This window comes from Choloepus didactylus, chromosome 1 (assembly GCF_015220235.1).
Source record: "Choloepus didactylus isolate mChoDid1 chromosome 1, mChoDid1.pri, whole genome shotgun sequence".
Classification (NCBI taxonomy): domain Eukaryota; kingdom Metazoa; phylum Chordata; class Mammalia; order Pilosa; family Megalonychidae; genus Choloepus; species Choloepus didactylus.
The window spans coordinates 61,613,092-61,623,326 of NC_051307.1; the positions used below are offsets into that span (position 1 = coordinate 61,613,092).

A 10,235-nucleotide genomic window follows, 5' to 3' on the forward strand; every position below is an offset into this window, starting at 1 on the left:
GAGTAAATTAAAAAAAAATGGAAGATCTTATGGAAATAAGGGAAACTGTTGGCCAAATTAAAAAGACTCTGGATACTCATAATACAAGATTAGAGGAAGTTGAACAATGAATCAGTGACCTTGAGAACCATAGAATGGAAAATGAAAGAACAAAAGAAAGAATGGGGAAAAAAACAAAAAAATCAGAATCAACCTCAGGGATAAGATAGATAAAATAAAACATCCAAATATAAGACTCATTTGTGTCCCAGAAGGGGAAGAGAAGAGTAAAGGTCTAGAAAGAGTATTCAAAGAAATTGTTGGGGAAAACTTCCCAAATCTTCTACACAATATAAATACACAAAGCATAAATGCCCAGTGAACTCCAAATAGAATAAATACAAATAAACCCACTCCAAGACATATTCTGATCAGGCTGTCAAATACTGAAGAGAAGGAGCAAGTTCTGAAAGCAAGAGAGAAGCAATTCACCACATACAAAGGAAACAACAGAAGACTAAGTAGTGACTACTCAGCAGCCACCATGGAGGTGAGAAGACAGTGGCATGACATATTTAAAATTCTGAGAGAGAAAAATTTCCAACCAGGAATACTTTATCCAGCAAAACTCTCCTTCAAATTTGAGGGAGAGCTTAAATTCTTCACAAACAAGTGCTGAGTGATTTCGCTAATAAAAGACCTTCCCTACTTCAGATACTAAAGGGAGCCCTACTACAGAGAAACAAAGAAAGAAGAGAGAGATATAGAGAATTTTAACAGACATATATAGAACATTACATCCCAAATCACCAGGACAGACATTTTTCTCTAATGATCACAGACCTTTCTCCAGAATAGACCGTATGCTGGTACATAAAACAAGCCTCAATAAATTAAAAAAAAAAAATTGAATATATTCAAAGCACATTCTATGACCACAATGGAATACAAACAGAAGTCAATGATTTGTGACTCCACTGTTTACTTCCTACAGGATAAAAAATACATAAACTCTAATGACTAAGCAGTGGTTTTGAACTCAATGTAAAATATGTAATTTTTGACAAGAACTACATAAAGGTGGGGGAATGGAGGAGTATAGGAACATAGTTTATGTGTCCTATTGAAGTTAAGTTGGTATCAAAGAAAAACAAGATTGTTATGGATTTAAGGGGCTAAATTTAAGCCCCACAGTAAACACAAAGAAATTATCAGAGAATATGGCCATAGAGATGAAAAGTAGAGTATGGGTTACAAGAAATGGGGGAAGGGTCAATGGGGAGTTAAGAAATGAGTGTAGGGTTTCTGTTTGGGGTGAAGAGAAATTTCTAGTAATGGATAGTGGGAAGGTGATAGCATTACAACATTCTAAATGTGATTAATCCCACTAATGGAATGCCAGGGAAGGGTTGGAATGGGAAGATTTAAGCCATATATATGTTATCACAATTGAAAAAAAAAGAAAAAGTCTAAATAGGCAATGACAATTAAATGCCAAGGATGAGCCTGGATGGGATCTGAGGATGGAGGAGAAGAGACTCAAAGGGACACAGTGGGGACATAAGAAAAAAAAAAAAAGGAAATATAGAATGTAAGCTTTGTATCAATGTTGAATTTCTTGAACATCTTAGCTGCTCTTAATGGGATTACATGAAAGAATGTTCTTGTTCATGGGAATTGTATATGTGAATTATATTGTTTGTTCAAGGATGTGTGCAGCTTGCTCTCATATGTTCAGAAGACAGAGCAATAGATGATGGATGATAGAGAGGGAGGGAGGGAGGGAAAGAAATAAATGGTGTGGCAGGATGTTAAAGTTGGTGGATCAGGGTATCGGGGGAGAGGGGTTGGGGTATGCTGGAGTTCTGTGTATGGGGTTTGTATTGTTTTTGCAACTGTTCCTGTAAGTTTGAATTTATTTCAAAATCAAATTAAAAAAAAAAAAAAGAAGTAAATTGTGCCTTAAAGAATGGAAAACAAATTATATTTGGAGGAAAAATGGTAATACTACCATGAGCAGATCAGTGTTCATGAAAATGAGTGGGACACTGAGGGTGGGGATGAGGGTGGTGAACAACAGATGGACAAAGTTAGAAAGCTGGCAGAGCTGTTGATGAAAGTTGATTTGATGAATGTGGGAAATAAGGATGGAGGTGGATCTAGTTATTGAGAATCTTATGCCACCCTAAGAAATGTGAATTCATCTTAGATACATCAAACATTGAAGTCTTTCTAGGAGCAGAGTAATATAGTATCTCTCAAGAAACTCATCTGGCGTTTGAGTGGAAATAGACTGGAAGCACTGAGACTAACAACAATAATTAACATCTAATTGACAGTAAGATTTTAAATTTGGGGAGACTGTAAGAAAGGGAGAGGTACATGCATATAAGCAACTTTTCAGAATAAATAAGTAAATAGTAACTTTTACATAATAGAACTTTTTTCTTCTGAATAGCAACCATTTCATATTTGATCTTATATTACCAGTATTTAACACAGTGCTTAACAAGTTTGTGTATTCAGTCATCATTTCTTGAGTACATGATATATAAACTAATGTGACTTTTAATATTTTCATTATTAGTGAATTTAAATATTTTTAATAACTTGATAGTGTAATTTTCCTACTTTTCAATGAGCCTTATAATTGTGTTATTTATATATACATATTATACTGAAAGACTATTGAAAATTTTGAAAATTTATGTTTAGTTGTGGTACATTGCTTTCTCAAAAATTTCTTTCTCTTTTAATTTGTCTTATGATTCTTTGTACTGACCAGTAACATTTATTTTAAGGTACTCAAATCTATTGATTTTTCTCTTTGCATTTCTCTGATTCTTCCATTGCTGCTTAGCAGCTTCACATTTTAATCTCTTAGTCAATGATATTTTCATATACTTCCATTTTTCACATTTAATTATGAATCATCTTAGGGTATAATTTGGTGAGTAACCTAAATTAAGTCTCTAACCTTATTTTGACAAATATTTCATAAATTAAGATAGTTTAATGGAATTTCATTAAAATTATCAGATGAGACTTTGAAAACTTTGGTAAAAGATTCTAAAAATACTCAGAAAGTTAAGCTAATAAAATATTGAAGGCTGATATCAGATATCAAAGTGTGTGATAAATCTTATAATGTAAACAACTTAATATTAGTTCGAGATTCAACATACAAATTGTGCAGGTTTGGAGCTGTTATGCACCCCAGAAAAGCCATGTTCTTTTAATCCAATCTTGTGGATGAAGATCTAATGTTGGGTGGGAACTTTGATTAGGTTGTTTCCATGGAGATGTGACCCAGCCCAATCAAGGTGGGTTTTAAACCCCTTCCTGGAGTCCTCTATGAGAGGATAAAAGACAGATGAAACTCGGAGAGCTCAGAAAGCTTAGAGAGAAATGCCCAGTGAGATTTTAGAGAGAAAGAGCCATTTTGAAATCAGAACCCAGATGAGAAGGACCAGCAGACATTGCCACGTGCCTTCCCATGTGACAGAGGAACCCAGGATGCCAGCATCCTTTCCCCAGAGAAGCTATCTTCCTCTTGATGCCTTAATTTGGACATTTTCCTGGCCTTGGAACTGTAAATTTATAACCTAATAAATCCCCATTGAGAAAGCAAACACATTTCTGCTATATTGCATTCCAGGGGATTTAGCAAACTGAAATACAAATCATGGAAAATTAGTTTGTCCAGAATCCAACCCTAGTATAAGGTAAGGAAAACATCACAAACTAGAAAATAACAGTACTGGGAAAGTTTTTAAACTATGTGAATCTGCTTTCATTGTGTTTTGTCTTGAGAGGTTTACTTCAAATTTTATTTTGAAAAACAACATCAACAAAATGTATCTTCATGTGTAAATTAGCATGTAATAGGTTTTTTATTTTTATTTTTGGATGAATTAATAATTTTACATTTATAATTGCTATTTTGATAAATACTGATAAATGAAATCTTCATAAACAAAAGATATTTTAGGTTTTAAATATTTTTTAAGAACATAAGCATACAAGAGACAAAAATTTGAGGAGCTCTGAATTAGGTGGATATTGTACCTCATGTTTCTACCCAAAAATTAATGGACATACTTAATTACATCCTTTGATCCCCTTTCCCATTTCTAAGGCACCATGATTTCCTTTATGTACTTCTGCATCCCTCTCCCCAACCATTAGCAACAGTGAACACTACCAGTTGTGGAATTTTATGTATGCAACTTCTTTGGGACCTATGATACAGAAAAGATGATTTTCTGGAAGTTTATGATAAATATGTTTATCTTAAAAGTGATACACCTAAAAGGTATTCCTTTTCCCTCAGAATGTGTAATGCATGGATGAAAATGTAGCACTGACTTCATCAATTTATCCATCAGGAAGAATGGCAGTCATGGGATGAAATCAATACACAATGGAGGACATCACTAAAGGAAACTTTGAAAAACAGAACCAGATTTTCTGGAATAAAATAGCTTTTCTCATTGTGTTATCCAGTAGATTTTCTAACTGTTTAAGCTTGCTTGGGAGAGATTCTTTACAAATGAATAAATACTATCTGATATATCTTTCCTCTTTGGCTTTTATTTTCTTTTTTAAATTAATCCTCTGGCAATCTTGTATCAGCACATAACTTTTCAGTTGTATGTTTTTCATGATTACAGCACAACTGTTGACTCTTGTACTTTCATTACCACATTCTACTTTGCAATAACTTCTGCTTTTGAAAAATATTTAAACAGAGTGGTTATTTAATTTTTGCACAGAAATGCTAAGATGGAGCTGAGGAAACAAATCCAGGCCATTTGTCTCCAGAATCCATGTTTCTAACCATAATATCATAGTAGGCATAGCATGAAGTAAAAGTAGTATGACAGGAAAATTTTTTCAGGAGGTTAAGATGTGGAGTATGCAGACAAATTTCCTTCCCCATTCATAGAATCAGCCATTTCTCCAAGGGTCCTGGTTCCTTTGATTGTGGAATTGTATTAAAAACCAAGATCTGATAATTGTGCCTGAGTCTCCCCCTGAATGCCTCTTTGTTGCTCAGATGTGGCCCTCTCTCACTAGCTAAGCCAACTTGGCAGGTGAAATCACTGCCCTCCCCCACATGGGATCTGACACCCAGGTGTGTATATCTCCCTGGCAACGTGCAATATGACTCCTGGGGAGGAATCTAGACCCAGCATTGTGGGATGGAGAACATATTCTTGACCAAAAGGGGGATGTGAAATGAAATGAAATGAAATAAAGTTTCAGTGGCTGAGAGATTCCAAAAGGAGAGGACAGGTCACTCTGGTGGTCACTCTTACGCACAATATAGATAACTCTTTTTAGGTTTTAATGAATTGGAATAGCTAGTAGTAAATACCTGAAACTATCAAACTACAACACAGAACCCAGGAATCTTGAAGACAATTGTATAAAAATGGAGCTTACAAGGGTTGACAGTGTGATTGGGAAAGCCATATGGACCACATTCCCCTTTGTCTAGTTTATGGATGGATGAGTAGAAAAATGGGAGAAGAGAAAAAAAAGGCACCCAGTGTTCTTTTTTCACTTTAATTTTCATTCTTATTACTTTTCTGTGTATGGTAATGAAATTGTCAAATATTAATTTTGGTGATGAATGCACAACTATATAATGGTACTGTAAACAGTTGAATGTATGCTTTGTTTTGTATGACTGCATGGTATGTGACTATATCTCAGTAAAAATGAATTAAAAACAAAAAGAAAGAATCAATAAACAGATGATGGAAAACAAAATGCTGTCCTGAAGCCAACCCAAGGATATGGTAAGAATAACATCACAAATCAATCTAGAGAGAAATGATTCTTTTACATGCCATCCTGGGACTCTTGTCCTACTTGGATCATCTTTCCTTGTGTTTTGTTTTATATTTCTCACTTAAAGTTTTATGGTGGGAAACAACAAATATAGACAAATTGAACCTCCATGCTCCTATCAAGTAACTTTAATGAAGTTTTAGTAGTTAAGTTTCCACAAAATAGGCTTATTTTTTCAGATGAATTAAGAATAAATACTTTGATTAGTCAGTTTTAAGTTTTTATATGGGAGATACAGATGGCTAAAAATCACCATAAACTAATATTTTTCAGGTGCTAAATAAATTTTAAGAGCCTAAAGGAATCCAGAGCTGAAAAAGTTTGAGATTCTGTGAATTAGATGGATGTTGAACCTCTGTTTCCACCCTCTACTAGGTGGACATTGTTAGTTATAAGTCATGCTGATCCCCTTTCCCTTTTGCAGGGACCATGATTTCTTTTACATATTTCTGAAATGATATCAGTTACATCAGGATCTGCAATATCACTGTCAAACACTTTATTTTTAATGAGGGTCAGTGTATTAACTTCAGTGTCTAACAAAACTTCTTTAATTAATACCCCATGGTTTATATGTTTTAGGGACCAAATCTCCCCACAGAAATGCAATGATGACAAGGCACATAAACCCCTTTAGGAGTTGACAGAACATACATATTGCACTGTAAAGAAGAGAGTAATATTATCATTGACCTATTAGCCATCTTCCAGATGTTCATTCTTTAATCCCAAATGTTTTAAAGAACAAGATATTTATTTCAAAATTCTATAAATACTAAAACCTTAAAGCAAGTAATGAACCATTAAAAACTCTTCCCTGTGAAATCTAGGTAAGAAAAATGTTCTCTTTATTTTTACTTTTCTTAATAACACCCATGAATATTTATTTCTCTAAATTTATTTATCAGTTTTTCATTGTTCTTGGATTTCAGCTCCTTAGATCACTTTCTAGCTTTTTCTCTAAGTTGAAGATTGTGGAGACTAAGATGAAACACAATACTGCAATAATGGTTTCTGATTATAAAAAAATCAGAAAACATACAGTAAGTTCACACAGTAATTCTTTTAAACAATACAGTAATATATACTGAACGTTATTTCTAATTTACATGAATGATTAAATGTTTAATATTTAACATTTTAAAAAATAAAATCTCATCAAAACTCTTTATATTGATGTTGTCATTATGCAAAATTAACCAGTTTTACATAAAGAACTTACATGATTTACATGTTGAGATAATACCTTTTAATGCATCACTTAATAAAAAGAGAACATAGTCTCTAAAAGCAAAATAAAATTTGTTCTCTAAAAATCCTAGGAAGTTTAAAGAATTACGATTTTTGTAAGAATTGGAAAACTAAAAGCTTGCTTAATTTTTATATTAATTTATAAGTTTAGATATGTACTTTCAAAAATTGTATAAATATAAAAGGAAGAAGAAAAATAGTAGTAATGAGTCAATTCAGATAAAAGAAAAATCTTTTACAAAATGATTTTTTGAATAATTTATTTATTAGTGTCTTCTTCCAAGTTAAAAATCTAAAGTTGCAGACACCAAGGTGGCAAATTACTATAATTGGTAGGACACTGAATACAGGTTCATTTGTCACGGGTGATCAGAGTGGACATGGTATTTGAATCATTCTGCATTTTTTGCAGCACTTTAACAGTCTTTTCAAAGAATTATGTCACCATTTTTTCTCAAAGGCTGCAATCTGGTGAGGAAATTGTGGATGAATGTATAAAAAAAGCAATTAGATTATTCTAGATTGCACTGGGCATATAAAACATGCTTGAATGTTTAGAATATAGAGATCATTGTAGTTTGAACTATTTAGTGAAATTTTACTAAGTATCATTATATATGAACTGTTCCTTAAATAATGAATGGAAACAATTTTGATATGTTAACAAGAATAGCAGGACTGAGCATGGATGTAGTATATGTGGAAATGAGTGTGGTACTCGGGATGGAGTGAGATTGTAGGTGAGCAACATCATGTAGGTGGTTGGACAGAATGACAAAGCTGGAAGGGCTGTTGTTAATGTGGGAAAGGAAGATGGAAGTGGGTAAGGTTAGAGAGAACTTTAAAATGACACCCAAGAATTTGAATCTATCTTAGAGATACCAAAGTTTAATATTTCTCTGGAAGAGGCTGTTGCTCCTGTCAATATCAGGAAACTATGTCCACTGTTCTCCAATTAAGATAAATAAATCTGAAAATGATGAAGGGCAAGTGAACTTAAATGAGTAATCAAATAATAAGGAGCTCATGTGATAAGCTAAAAATGTTATGACGAATCTCTATTGAGCAAGTTTTAAAACCTCATAATTTTTTCAACATTGTGAGAGTACGCTCAGAAGCCTAATAGTATTATGACATCAAAGAACACATTAAAGCAAGGAAGGAATTGATGTATTCTGATAAATGGAGACAAAAATGATATTTTATTTATAAGTAGTCCTAAAGAAATTGTTCTGCACAGGCAGGCATAGATCCCACATAAATATGAAGGTGAAATATGCAAATTACTTATTAAATAAATATGTGGATATTTCAGGTATGTTTCATTAAAGATGCACTATCACCTTCTTCATATTTAGTGATCTATATACACTTTCTAAAATGCATAAATTAACATATCTACTGTGTTATTTTTAAATATAATTCCAATGAGGTAGTATAAAAATGTTTATTCAATGGAAAACAATACATGCATAGGCTAATTGATTTTAAGGATACTATAAGGATATTCAACACAAAAACTGACATTGAGATTACTTGAAAATACAGCACCACATACGGATACCCTAAATTTGCACACTAAGCTTTCATAAATTCATATGGAAAATCTACTACTCTAAGGACTCTCTTTGAAATTATCAAAATATTCCTATGAATCCTAACCAAATACCTTGAGGTCATAGACCTGAACTTTAGGGTAAATAATATCCCCAAGAATATGTGTGAATGGATTTGAAAGACAATGGAAGATGATTGAAGAAAATCCTCTGTCTCTTGTTCAAAAGAAAATTTGAAGGAAATTAAGTCACTTTCTAAATTCAAATCTTATTTCTCCATTATAGCTATCTCAAAAGAGAAGGTGGAGATGACAGAGGATAACCACTCTGTGACAACTGAATTTATCCTCACAGGATTTATGAATCATCTAGAGCTGAATTCCCTTCTGTCTGTGGTGTTCTTTGCCATCTATCTGATCACCATGGTGGGGAATCTTGGTTTGGTGGCACTGATCTATATGGAACATCACCTTCACACACCTATGTACATGTTTCTGGGCAACCTTGCTCTTATGGATTCCTGCTGTTCCTGTGCTATCACCCCCAAGATGTTAGAAAACTTCTTCTCTGAGGACAGAATGATTTCCCTTAATGAATGTATGGCACAATTTTATTTTCTCTGCCTTGCTGAAACAGCAGACTGCTTTCTTCTGGCAGCAATGGCCTATGACCGATATGTGGCAATATGCAGCCCACTGCAGTACCACATCAGGATGTCAAAGAGACTCTGCATTCAGATGACCATGGGAGCCTACATAGCTGGAAACATACATCCTATAATTGAGGTAGGGTTAGTATTTAGGTTAACTTTCTGTGGCCCTAATGAAATCAGTCACTTTTTTTGTGATATGTTTCCATTGTACAAACTTTCTTGCATTGACCCCTCCCATCAATGCCCTGATGCTAAACGTCTTGTCAGGGGCAATTCTAAGCTTGACTATTACTGTAGTCATAATCTCTTATTTTTACATACTCTTCACTATTTTTAAAATGAAATCCAAAGAAGGAAGGGGCAAAGCCTTATCGATTTGTGCATCCCACTTTCTTTCTGTCTCAATATTCTATGGTTCTCTACTTTATGTGTATGGTCAACCAAGTTCAGACAAAGAAGATAAAGATATACCTGTTGCTATTTTTTATACTCAAGTAATTCCTTTCTTAAATCCTTTTATTTATAGTCTAAGGAATAAGGAAGTAATAAATGCTGTAAAAAGAATTGTGAAGAATAAATCTCTGGACATTCTGAAACAATAGCCTCCGTAGCAAACTGACTAATATGGTAACATTTTTTGAAGTCAAGGGTTATTGAGAAAACATAAAGTGGCCATTTTGTATATAAAATATAAATTCTGTAAAATTAGATGATGTGAAAGCCAGGTAATCTTTAAATGTATATGTGTGTGTGTGTGTGTGTGTGTGTGTGTGTGTGTGTGTGTGTCCAGAAAGGAGGGTTTCTCCTGATCTGTATTGCAAACTCTAAGCTAATAGAATCTATTAACTACAAGTAAATGAATGCTCCTGAATTCACAAATTGTGTCAGACTGTAAATAGTTTCAGTGTTCAATAAATTAAATACATACTAATAAAACA

General features: G+C 33.4%; 1 pseudogene; it reads left to right on the forward strand.

Moving 5' to 3' along the window:
* Window positions 1-8,953: 8,953 nt before the first annotated feature.
* On the forward strand, window positions 8,954-9,899 carry LOC119533185 (annotated as a pseudogene).
* The last annotated feature ends 336 nt before the right edge of the window (window positions 9,900-10,235 follow it).